Source organism: Chiroxiphia lanceolata, chromosome 1, assembly GCF_009829145.1.
Source record: "Chiroxiphia lanceolata isolate bChiLan1 chromosome 1, bChiLan1.pri, whole genome shotgun sequence".
Taxonomy (NCBI): domain Eukaryota; kingdom Metazoa; phylum Chordata; class Aves; order Passeriformes; family Pipridae; genus Chiroxiphia; species Chiroxiphia lanceolata.
In genome coordinates this window covers 146,398,102-146,411,646 of record NC_045637.1, presented here as the reverse complement: position 1 = coordinate 146,411,646, position 13,545 = coordinate 146,398,102, and the positions used below count along the sequence as shown (strand labels likewise).

At 37.2% G+C, this 13,545-nt stretch overlaps 1 protein-coding gene across 1 annotated transcript in view; it reads right to left on the bottom strand.

Annotated features, from left to right (window-relative positions):
• Positions 1–13,545, bottom strand: part of PTPRN2 (protein tyrosine phosphatase receptor type N2) — a 645,372-nt gene that overhangs the window by 469,999 nt on the left and 161,828 nt on the right. The window lies entirely within an intron of this gene.

Genomic DNA, 13,545 nt, shown 5'->3' with positions numbered 1-13,545 from the left:
GGTGTTTTGTTGCCATGGGGTAATGTCAACAAAATCTGATTTCAGACAAGGCTCATCTGGAACCAAAAAAGTCAGATACAGGATGGGACTGTGCTTTTTGCATCTTCCAAGTATCTTCTGACAAAGTCTTCTCCCAGCTTTGCCAATACATAAAAAGAAGTTGGATTCTGTTCTGAACCCCATGTGAAGTAGGGCAGACAAACAGAAATGAGTCTCTCAAGCTGTTCAAAGACTCCCTTTGAAGAGCCCTATTGCTCAGTATCAGAAACACAGAATGTAAAGGTGGACAAGTGAAGAAAAGAGCCAAAGTTTCAATGACCCTCTATCTTTAACTTGTGAACAACGCAAACAGATACAAAGGTTAATGAAAATTATTATTGAGGTTGAGAATGTTGTTTTCACATTTCTAAAACTATGACTTGAAAACTAATTACTGGCACAAAGAGCCAGGTAACCTTAACTGGTGTGGTATAAAACCGGTTCTGTTGGAATGAATGTAAACAGCTCACTCACTGTGCATGGCCCGACTACATCAAAGCCACTGATAAAATGTAGCTTCCTTCTAACATACAGCAGCCTATAAACACACACACAGTCTGCAATGATTGACTTTTTATTGCCTAACTAACTCAAAAGAAAAATGTTGAGCAATTCTGCAGCCTGGAAATGAAGGATCCAACGTAATTTGACCTGAAGGTCCTTAATTCTCATATTTATGGGAGCTCCAGTATGCATTTCATGAATCTTAAAGAACGTAAATATCACTTGTGCAACACTGTGCTTAACATGAGAACTAAATCTAGAAACACTGAATTTAAATCCATTAATCAGCATCTTAGCAAAGCAGGTAAGGAGACTGATTGTTGATTATTCTCTATATATCTGTGATTCAAGCCCAGATCAGTAATCTTTCTTTCAAAAGTAGACAGAGACACCTGATGAATCCTCCATAAATTGAAAGAGCACATGGAAAAAAATAAGATTCGTTATTCATAGTATTGAGTAATACAGCAAGCACCACCAGGAAGAAAATGCTAAGTCCACAGTACCATTTATAACAGGGATAATAGCCTCAGGATACTTTTTCCCATCTCAGAACTGGTGACACTACTCTCAGGTCTCCTGCATTTTGTTTAAATTCTGCTTTGTGGGATTCAAAGTCCTGCAGTGCCAAAATCAATACTCATGCTCCACCTGCTGCTCACTCTTCATTGTACCACTAAAGTTGTTGCATCTGTGCAGGTGACGGATGTTTTGGAAGCTCCTATAAAAGGTTATAAAAGCTCTGACACATATAAAAGGTTTCACCTGGTTTCTGCAATCATACCTGATTTTCATACCTAGAATTACCTGTAAAACCAACTTACCTAAGTACATTGTCAGAGGACACAGAGTCAGCTAGTCAGATCTTTATGTAGATACATTTGGGAAATTATTTATGCAGGTGTAAATTTTAAAAGAAAAGTTAGTTTAAAAATAATCTTAAAAATAGATAAAACAATATCTGTAAAAAATAAATAAAGCTACTACAATTATACCTTGTTATTGCAGTCTATTGTATTAGTCATTGGAAGCACAACAGCAAAAAGTCATATTGACTTAATGATATGCTACTTGCCAGAAAAAAAACATTGTTACACTTCTGCAAGAAGTTTCATATTAAATGAAGAGCTGGTTGGCCTATTGCTCAGTCATCCATGAAGGAAACCAAGGGCTCTTAATTCTTGCCCTTTAATCTCTCAAGCCCTAGGTGGCCATACCAAAGTAAGACCCAGCCTGGAACAGGCAGTTCACCCAGACATCCAGTGTCTTAGCACAGATCCTCCAGAAAATAAATACATTTTTTTTCAGGCATGCTTTGATTCCACCATCCCAGACTTGAAATTCTGAGTATTTTTCATCTATTTTTTTTTTTGAATCCTTGAAAAAGAAAAATTAAAATAAAGAGGAACATCTCAAAATACTCCTGTATGGCAACATTAGAAAATCAATGCCATTTCCTCCTCAGCATCACCCCCCCTCAGCTGCCACTTGCTCAGTAAAACAGCAGGGAGGTGAAAGCCTCTAAAATGGCAGGTTTTACTACAAAAATTGATGCTTTCAGTAGCCTCAGCAAGGAATGACTAGTAGAAACAAAGATAGGTGCTGTATTTTGAAATTAATAAAACAATATCAAATAAGGACATTCCCGACCCACTTTCTTTGTAATATGAAAAATATTGCGGTTTGACTATTCCAACAAATCTGCTACCACAGCATTTGTGAAATTTATAGAGGTACAATAGCTTTTTTTCTCCCAAAAAAGACAAATTTTCCAAAAGATCCAAGTTGATCTACTGCATAGTTTTAAAGCACTGTTTTAAGAAAAATGAAAAATAATACTACATGACATAGTCAGTAGAAAATTAAAGACACGTAAACAGGTTTATCTTGTCCCTAATTTAAAGAAAAGTGGTGAAGCAAAAATACAACTGAAAATTTAAGATCACAGGAATGTTCTCAAGGCTAAAAGCTGAACTACCTTCCAGTGAAGATAAGTTCATATCATCAGTTGTCAGGGAAGGACCTGTACCACAATCTGTCAAAGTTAAGTTCAAGATAAAACTAGGATCTATTCTAGCATAAATTGCACAAAGAAGTTTATGCCAAAATAACACAGCAGGATTAGAAATTGCCTGAGCCCCTGCTATTCAACAAAGGTCAGAATTTGAGCAGTGATTAGTTTATGCTGCTACATGGATAACTGATGAGTGCCCAGAGGATTTCAGAAAAAAAATAATTTAAATGTTGCAAGAGCATAGGCCAGGGTAAACTGCAGCAAAGTTGAAATTTTTTTTCAGTGACCTTGGCACTGGGAATTTGAAATAGTTTCTCAGGTTCTGTTCAGCCTGTGTGAGACTATCAAAGCTGTACCAGGACCTACTTATCCTTAAAGCACAAATGAATTCCTCTAAACACCTCGCCACAGGGCCTGGAGCATGAACTTAAATACTTAAATACATTCAGTGAGACCAAATTCACGTGGCTGTATGAAAGAGCAGAGGTAATCAGCTACTGACTCCCCAGCCAGTGGAGAGCCAAGCAATATGGACAGAGAAATCTAGGACGTGATTCCCTTCATCCTACAGTTGTCTGAATTCAAACCCTAAAAGCACCTGTTTCTCTACTGTATCCAAAGATCCCCACAAGAGAGAGGCTGCAGAGGCCTGTCTATGTGAGCTGGGGCCATCCACACCATCAAAACTCACAGTTTGGGTTCAGCAGCTGCAGAATCAATCCAGGGTGGCAAAGTGCTCAAAGAACCGTCTTGGAACTCAGTGTCATTAAGAATGGGATAAGATGTGGCCAGGAAAATGGGATGGAATGAGGGAGGAGAAATGGCATGGGATGGGATGGGAAGTGAAGGGGTAGAGGATTAACAGTTTCACAAATTTGCAACCTTCTGAAAATTTATATTGGTTCAAGATGGCCCCCACAGAGCAAATGCAAACCTGCTATCAATTAAATTGTAAGAGCAATTGAAATAACGTCTTCATCCACCTAACATGTGCTGACATTACCAGAATGTGGATCACCTGCCTACACATTGAACAAACTGGCATAAGGACAAAAAGATCCACTTCCTGAACAGGAAACAGTAGGCTTGTCCTAGAGTTCTCTGTGTTGATTAGCTGCTGACCTAAGAATAAGAGATGAATGTCATCTCTTCTCAAAGTTCAATGGAAAACAATTAGTCACAAGGAACCCGGGATGAGGTGAAGGGTTACAGAATAGAAGTAAAGAACAGGCCAACAGAGAGAAGGAAGGGCAAAGTCATGAGCAAGAAATAACAGAGATCTACGCACATGTTGTTCAGTCACCATACCCTGGGGAGAAAAACACAGTGGATTTTATAAACAATGAGCCACCACTCTTAGAAACAATGTTTGTATGTTCATATATTTTTATATACTAATTTTGACACTGAAGCAATGTTTTTAAGACAGCCCAGTACAATGCCAGTAATGCTTTACTGCCAATGGTAGGCTGAGCCTTCACATAATTTTTTGGCATAATGCAGGAAGGAAATCTGTTGGTTCCTAAAGGAGCTGAATGAAGTACCAAGATGAAACAATAAAATCATAAAGAAATATTTTAGCAGAACAGGTAAGTGACCAATTTTATCTAAAATCTAATCGAAACATGAAGTGGAATTTCTTATATACTAAGTGCTAAAGTTGAGCACTTAATTAGACTGTCAAATCTGAGAGGACTAGAAGCAGATTAAACTTTGGATACTTATAGGCAGTGATCAGACACTGCAGTGCAAAGGAAAGATTAGATGATCATAACTAATCTAAGTTTTAATTAAAATTTAAAAGCAGACAGGTTTTGCACTACCCACAAGGGAAAAAAAGCTGAGTTATGACAAGATGGGTTCAAGAGTATTTTTCTCATTTCTGAATTGATTTTTTATCCAGTCTTTCTAAGGTTATTCTCAGCTTAAAGAAAATTCTCTCAGTTTAAGCAACTACCACTGAAGGCCACATTCCATTTTTATTTATTGACTGGTGGAATTACCTCACGGGTTAATAAGATGGGTAGTAAGAAGTTTTCAGTGCTGATGAACATTTTAATTTTAAACTTAAATTTAGTGTCTTTCTTTCTGAGCATTTGCTGCCTTCTGCTCAGGCCTGCAGGCAATGTCCAAAGTTCACTTTGATGGAAGAAAAGGGAAAAATATTTTATCATGGTCTCTCCCTTATATATGTAAACACATGCTAATGCCCAGTCTTGCAGTTTTCCATGAGGACTGTTGTTAATATCAGAACTATAACCCAAAACATAAGATAATGCATTTTCCATTCTATGTAGGGCTGATTGACTTATTTATTATGATTTCATTAGGTGGAGAGTTTAACCCTTTTTATATTTATAAATTGTTTGCAATTCATTTCTGACTTCTGTAGAAGTATTCACTATTCATAAGTATTTTATGGAGTGTTAAGGTGAATGATTTTTATCTTAATGAATTTTTTAATCAGTTTCTTTTTCTGTGGCCCAAGTCACACAGAACTGACCTTAGCAAATACTTTCAGTGTATGATGATACTCATTACTGCTAGGAAATTTAAAGTATTTCTGAAATTAGAGTAAATATAATCAGTCTATTAGGTTAGAAATTAATGGGTGATGAGTATCAAATATGATTCGAAGACTCGAAGTATTATCATTTAAAGATGAAACGTCCAAACCTTTAAAATTTGTCCTTTTTTTTTTTTTTTTGAAGAAAAACTACAGGAGATTAAGGGGAAGAGGCCCAAGGGGTCACCTAGCAGAAGCATATTGCACCAACCCTTCTCCTGGATGGGAAATTACTGGCACTCCATGAATGAGCTGCATGGAAAGAAAGCTTGTAGGAGCAGCAAGAAACTTGGAGGAGATGGAGGGGTTGGGAGTCTGACAGTGGGAATGCTGCCAGGCAGCTACCCCAGAGGGAAGTGAAACAAAGATTCAGGAGGGTTCCGTAGGGTGAGCAATGGGCTCAGGTCTCTGCACAAAAACAAACTGGGTGAGTGCTGCTTCCATGCAGAGATGTGGGCAAGTGGGTAACAGCAGGGAGCCCCCACAGAGGCATGGAAGTGCTGTGCCTCCAGCTAAATTTGGGGGGCAGAAAATGTAGGAGATGAAAGAAGGTATCTTTCTGTGTTGGAAGCGTATTGTGTTTATATATTTACACTCCTGATCAAATGGGAAGCCTGGAATTTTACAGAGAAAAGACCTACCTCATGGAGAGTTGCAAAGGCAAAAGGCATATGAGTTAAAAAAATATCTGACCTTTTGATCATGTAGCATTTTGAATTAGGAGGGGGCTTTACAAAGTTTTGCAGTATTGGCTGGTATTAAATCCTTCCACGTCTTGAATGGGACTATGAGCTAAAACCTAATAACTACAAAAACCGAAAAGCTCAATGTTTAACGATATACTGAACATCACTAACTATAACATTATCAGAAATGAACATAGAGTTTACCTGGAAAGACCTGAAATTCATCAAACTATTAGCAAAAGCTGAACAGGAGTGCTACAGTGTTTTCATTTCCTTACTCTCTCTTCTAAGGAAGGGATGAAGGAACACCTGAAGGCTCAGCACATCTTTCCAGGAATGTATCAAACAACTAGAAGATGCTCAGGCAGGAATTTTGGCTGTTCACAAATGCAACAAAAAAAAAAAAGGAACAAAAAAAGGTAAATTTCTCAATATTGCGGACTCGTGAGCCTTCCACTTTCTCTATGTCAGAGGCTTTGTGTTGTTGGGTAGCTTACATGCAAAATAGGAAAAGACAATCAATCATCTCACCAGGATAAAGAAATGTGATAATACAGCATTCAAACTCCCCCCCCAACCCTCAAATTGGGATAAAGAAAGAAAAATTAGTTTAATAGCTGTAGTATGACACATGCCAAGTCAAACAGGAAGAACATTTAAAGTCCTCCTAAAAGACTGGAGATTCTTTAGCTAAAAATGTAGTGCAGGTCTGTGTAAGGCTTAATTAGAAACCAGACAGTAACAAGAATAAAGACTAAAAATGGGGTGAAAGTCTTTTTTTTGTAATTTTAAGATTGGGAGAAGCTGTACAAGAAAAACTGAGCAATGGAAAGTGTTGAAGGCATAGTACCATTTTGTTATCATGAACTGCTCTGTCTCTCTGTGACCACACACATATGTACAGGCAACACAAAACAGAAGGAGAAGCTTGTGAAATACAGTGAGTATTTGCTAAGAACCAGCATGAAAGAAAGCCCAAGTGGAATTAAAATACATATTTAACATCACTCAGCCTTTTCAAGAAACTGCTACATTTGTCAGAAGCATTCTACCACAGCCATGAGGCAAAGACTGAAAACATCTTAAGCGGAAAATAAAAACCCAATCTTTTTTTTCTGTACAACAAATGGAAAAAATAACTTTTTTGGGAATTCACACTTGTCACTAAAACAAAGTAAAGCTTCAATCATACCGTGATTGAGTGAGGGACATGATCTTCTTGTTAAGGTTTTGTATGAATAAGATTAAAATCGTGATTTTGAAAATGCCTAAACATTTCAGAATTTGGAGTACCTATTAAAAACCTAAAAAATATGTCAAACACTGTGTGTCGTTAAGAGTCGATGTCTTAAAAGAACATGAGGCCACATAGGTCAAGATAAAAGCTGTAGATGAGGAAATGCAATGAATATAGAAATAAAAGGAAAACAAATTCCCTAGTTATAAACAAATCAGGAAGAAAGCACTGGTAGTACAATGATAAAAAAAAGAGTCTTATGTTGAATATGTAAATGGGCTATAATTATAGATTAATGGTACAAAATGGCATAATTAGTTTGGATATGCTATATTGTTACTCACAGTTTCCAAAAGTAGCATTGTTAGAGAATATAGCAGCTAAAGAAGTAATCTCATGCTTGAATTGATACTTGCTGGCATTCCTAGTGTGGGAACAGCTGATAATGAACTGCAATTTGATTGCTGCATTTTCAAGTGTGCTTTAAAAACATATTACGTACCTATGTCACTTCAAACCTAGTGTTTGCCTGGCCCTGTGGTCCCTTGGAAGGTGCTAATTTTTTTTTAATTACCATGAGAGAATAAGAATGAAGTTCAGAGCTACTTCTTCCACAGAAGGAAGAAACACAGACAGTCCCTAAATTTCAAAGGCCAGAAAGAGAACAAACCACAAAACAGAGAGCACAGAGAGCTTCATGGGAAAGACAAAACATTTATGCAGAGGTTAAAGTCCATGAGGCGCCACAGACATCTTCAAAACAAAGGAAACAATGTAGGAATTGATCGGCAGTCTTTGATATTTGCATTATATTATCACTAATTTCTATGTTTCCCTTGGAAGAAGAGCTGTAAAGTTACCTTGGCCACAAAGAACTTGATACATCCTGATCCCAGTTGACAATTGTCACTGCTAGTTGACAGAAACATGACACAAAGGAGACATGTAGACCTTTTCTCCTTTCTATCAAACATAATAGTTAATGTGCTATTTTATCAAAAACACAAGTAAAAGCTCTGATTGATCATTCTTTTCAAACAAAAGGGATGTGATGCTGTTGGGATGACATATATGTCTTCAAGAAATCCCATTATTCAAATGTTGCAACATCAAAAAGCTTTACACAACAGTGTTATGGATGAGGATAAAACTAAATATATATATTAAAAAATATTTCCTCTGTACTTTGTAGCATCCTTCCCCTGATAAATGGAATCTGTTTCACTCCTATAATTTTTATGATTCCAGTGTATTCTTGCTAAATACCAATTTCCTGAAAAGAACATTTCTCACAAATATATTACATGGCAAAGAACAAGTCAGTGCCATGTCAGATCATGCCTGGTAAGCAGAGCAACCATAAAAGGAACCAAATAGAAAAAAAAAAATATTTTTTAGTTCTGTGCTGTGCAACACACAGGTGTTTAAAACAGGATTTCAAAGTGTATTTTTTCTGCTGCTTTATAAATAAATCTTTTTGCTTTTACTGAAACTCGTTCTTAGATTTCTGAAGTTCTATTTAGGTCTTTGAAGACCAAAAAATGTCAGTGGTGCTTTAGCACTTAACAAAGGCAGGAATTTTCTGCAACCTTTTCAGCACGTTTTTGTCCATTGAGCCAAAAAGTTAAGGCAGCGTGACAGTGATACCAGGAGAAGGCAAATATGTCCAGTCCCAGCTGAGTTCCTCCACTGTAGCTCGTCATGGGGCTTATGCTTCAATTCCTGGCTTCAGCAGCCATCTAGGAGAAGAATTTGCTTCACAGACAGATGTCTGGAGCAAGCTGATGCCCAGGAAATCAGATGTAAACACACTGCTCTCTGCCAAAAGAAGAGTTTGCCTTCATTTATATCAATATCTGAATTTAAAGACAAACCTGTTTTCTCCTACCTCTCTGGGTTGCAGCTTTCTGTATACCTCCATAATGATATGATAATCTCCTCACAAATATGTGCAAGAGCTGCATTATTCCTTTTAAGTTTATTTCAAAACTGAGCTTATAAAGGTTTACTTTCAAGTCTTACCTTTGCTGCAGTAACAAATGATACTTTTCCTTGAAAAATAGTCCTGACTGAAAGAAATATTTAGCAACCCTTTTGTAATTCACAAGCCGTATGTGACAAGTCACATTCATTTCAATTTTCAAGTTAACTGATTGTAAATCACTTCAGTTTTTTAAACAAATTTGCTGTAAGAATATAAAATTATTTCTAGCAAAGTTATATTAATCACCTTACACTTAACTGCTTCAAATCAGTTTCAGACAAACAATTTTTTCTTCCTGTCAAGAACTTCCTGAGTTGCAAAGAAATCAAGTAAGAGGAAAAAAGTGCTGTTTTTTTCAAATAGTCTGTAAATCTGTTGCCAATTTCCACAGCCCATGAGCCTCTCCAGAATTTCTTACCAACTTGAGCTACATGCATTTAAAAGCATATCCTACTGTTCTCTTAATGACACTGTTGATTTTTGAATACCTTAAGCAGGATTTTCTTAATAGAGTGAAATAAACTGCTTTCTTTGAAAGTAACATTTTGAACAAGAAGGTGTTACCGCAAAAATTAAGTAGCAGCAAGCATACTGAGGTATTATTTAGGAATTATTCCAAGTCACATAAAAAAGCCCCAAAAAATATTCAGCTGCTTTGTTTTTCAAATAGTCACGCTGCACGGTTCCTGCACTAAAGGGACAATAGCTGTAGTGTAGCTACATTTTAACTAAAACACAAGACAGAAGCTGAAGTACTGATTATTAGTCTAACAAGGTTTATTTCTAATACAGAGTGTCCTGTCAAACTGCGCTAGAAACAGTGCCCAGAGAGCACACAGCAAACACAAAAATATGACTTCTATCTCCTAACCCGTGTGACACCAAGCACATAATACTGAGAAGGTACGAGCACTGCAAAATGTGTGCTTGGACTTTCATTATGTTTTGTCTCCAAACATGCAGTGCCCACTCCCAGAGGCAGAATCCTGTGTCAGGTGGGCATCTGTTGTGACCCTCTGCAAACAACCTTGTTCTGATGCCTTTAAGGAAGTGTGTCCTTCAGCCTCCATCTCTGAGCTCCTCTGGCAAGTAACGCTCATTGCTGTGGCAGCTGCACATTTGCAGAGTTAGCACTGTGTTATCATCATGGTGCTGTTTCTAACCAGTGGTCAGAAATTATTCTATGAAGCAAATGTTAATGCCTCTTAGAGTAACCAGGTTGAGAAATATTACTTATTATTGCTTATGGTGATATTCAAGTACTATTTATGCTTCATACTTGGAGTTATAATGTCCCATGTTTAGCCCTCCTATCCTGTTTTTCATGGTTTATAGATCCATAATCAATGTGAAACCACTCCACAGTCATGCTAAGAATCTCAGTGATGTGATCATTTTGCCTTTACAATAATATTGTCATGACAAGAAGAAAACAAAAAAAAATATAATCGATTGAATGCATTTAAGTAAAGAAAAAAAAATATTTTCTGTATTTTAGCTCAAACCAGGAAATGCATAGATTTGTCATTCTTGGTACTCTCCAAGAAGTATCTTCTTCCAAGTTGGTGAAGCAGAAGAGCAAAAGAGCAACCAGAGGTATAAGTATTTCCCTTTCCTTCAGGCACTACTCATTCACTCCTCTATGCTGACACTTCCAACATTTCCCTTTTCCGATTATTTAGTCCCATCCTTCTGATTGTCCTGCTTATCAGACAATGAGAAAAGTTTCAATTCCTCACAAATTATTATAAATTATAAACTATAGCACCACCACCTTCAGAATAGTGTTTCAGCAACTGTGAGAAGGGTTTTTCTCATACAGACAGTCACACTTATAAAAATGGAACCTTCAGAAAATCTTCTTCCTGAAGGTTTGACTGTTTCAAGGACAGTGGGAGTGAAAATGCCATAAGCAAGGGTATTTGAATGCTAATAGATCATTTCATCGTAGAGAACTATCTAATATTCCAAGGCATTCGTTTCTATCATCAATCTACTAGTAGATAGTGTAGACAAAGATAGACTCAATGTGTAAAGAAGACATAAAAACTATATCATTATGAAACCTGAATTCAATTTTAGTCAAAGTCCTTTATTAAACAGATTATCATCAGGTGTGTCACTCATCTAAGCCTCTGTCCTATGCTTCCCTATTGTAGTAAACATTTCGAGCTGGCAAAGTCACAAATTCTGTTTGCTATTCACACCACATTGTCCTGTGTTTTATAACATCTCACCAGACATTCTTCTGTTTGGACCACGATTCAAATATAGGCATCACTTACAAGCTACCAGCAAATAGGGAACAAAAAGGATGTACATTTTGCAAGGTTTTCTATTGGTTTTGTTTTTAAATTCTATGGAAATAGATGTAAACAGACTATTGCTAGGGGGAGAAAAAAAAAATTTTGCTAACCATAAGACCTACTCTATAGTCTTTCAAGAGAAAATTGTCCTGCTGTTTACAAAAAGGAGGGAACAGATGCTGTCCTCTATCCTTTCCATTCCAGGGAAGGTGGGCAACACCAAGTTGAGCTAGACAGTAGTATTTCGGAGATGACAAGAAGAATGGAGTATTGCATAGCTAAAGGAAATACAACCTCTGAAAAAATGAAGCCCTTTCTGGTGGTTGCCTGAAATATTTGCATGGTCTTGACAATGTCTTGCTTATCTACACTGCAGAAATGGTCATCCCATGTCGAACACAATTTGCAGAACAGCATTAACACTGCAAGTGACCATCACAGCCAGACAACATGACCTGAAGGCTGGATGTATTACATCTGATAGCACCAGCAAACAGCAGAATCTTGTCTGAGCAACCTGATGTCAGTAATCCATTAATCTGATAGCCTGTATTGATTCTACTCCTTCCATATTTCTGTCCTCACTAAACAAAATTTGCCAAGATACTGAGACTAAAAAAAAAAAAAAAACCACCAAAAAAAAGAGTGATTTTATCACATCAATCATTTGAGCAAAAGTATTCCAACATTCTGTTATCTTTCACAGATATATTTAAGATTCCCTTCACTGGGATACCCACAGGCCACAGAAACTGCTTGCAGAGTTTTGTATCGGTTCAAAGCATATACATATTTGTGTATGCACCTCTAAATGTCACGAATAAAAGAGGATAAAAGCAAAAGTTCTTTATTCTCCACCACGGTTTCAAACTGTGTGTTCCTTGTCATTCTCTTGCTGTGAAAAATTATGAGACAAGACCAAATTTAAGAGTCCAAGTTTCTTTAAAAGAAGTATACTGCAGTTTTCTGCAACAGTTAAATCCAGAGAGGTGGGTTGAAGACAGCAAAGATCCTAGAAAGGGTCAGTTTATTTATCAGAGAAGCACTTGGTAGGGGTAAGTTACAATAATTCCATTGAACTAACCAAAATCTTATGGTAAGCAGGGAGACAGAGACAGGTAAGCATCCTTTGAGATGACCTGGGGTATCCCATCACCCGCTATATGTGTCCCTTCAGAGGAACATCAGTCTCCTGCAGGTCTCTGACCTCTGACATCCTCGTGGAGGAAGCTTTACATAGAACACACGACCCATAGTCAGCAGATATAAGTGACTGCTGCCTGTCCATGCATGCAGGATCACTTCAGACACCAATTTAGGTGACTTAGTGCTTCCCCCACCTCGCCTTCCTCATTATATTCAGAGACCAGATACTAGTTTTTCCACTCACACAGTATTGCCCTGACAAAAGAGTATTTTCATAAATCTGCTTGCATTACTTAGCCTTTAGAAAATGGCAAGTGAAAGAGCCACAAGTACTATTCACATGTGACTGTTAATCAGCCAGGAGTTACTACAATCAAATTTTGCTGAGTTTGTCTCATCTGGACAGGCTGCTGAAAGAAATACTTGGAAAATTTTTAAATCCTCTAAATCAGTGATTTCCAAACTAGAAGTCCAGTCTCTGAGTACAGCCCCAAACTTCTGAGAAATCAATTTTCTCTCATCATTGAACTAACATCATGTTAATACAATATTCCTACTTTGCAATCAAGGTTGTGACTGGAAAGTATTTAGGAACAAACATCCACACAGATGATGCAAGTGCAAAATCAACCATTCCAACAATATTCTTGGAAAAATTTAGAATACAAAGATTTTTTGGTCCTGTGGCTGTGTACAAGTGGTTTATCTCATGTATTGGTATCTAAAAGGTTTGTTCACCTTATTGACTTTCACTTTATTCAAGTTTTGATCTGTTAGTTCAAGTTATGCCATTCAGAAGCTAGAACATCCTTTCTGGCTTTGGAAAGTGCACAGAGATTATCTTTGGAAAGCTGAACAAAAATTAAAAGGAACAGACTAGATACAGCTTGTAATGAAATCAGAGCAGTTCTGCTTATCTGAATTCATTCAAAAGTTAAGTACTCTTTCCATCTAACTGGAACTTGTGTGTTTTCTGCCCATGCACCCTGAAACACACTGTGGGGCAAAAGTATACGTAACAAACTTTTCTTTCCTGCTGATTTCTTTATACAATACCAGCATT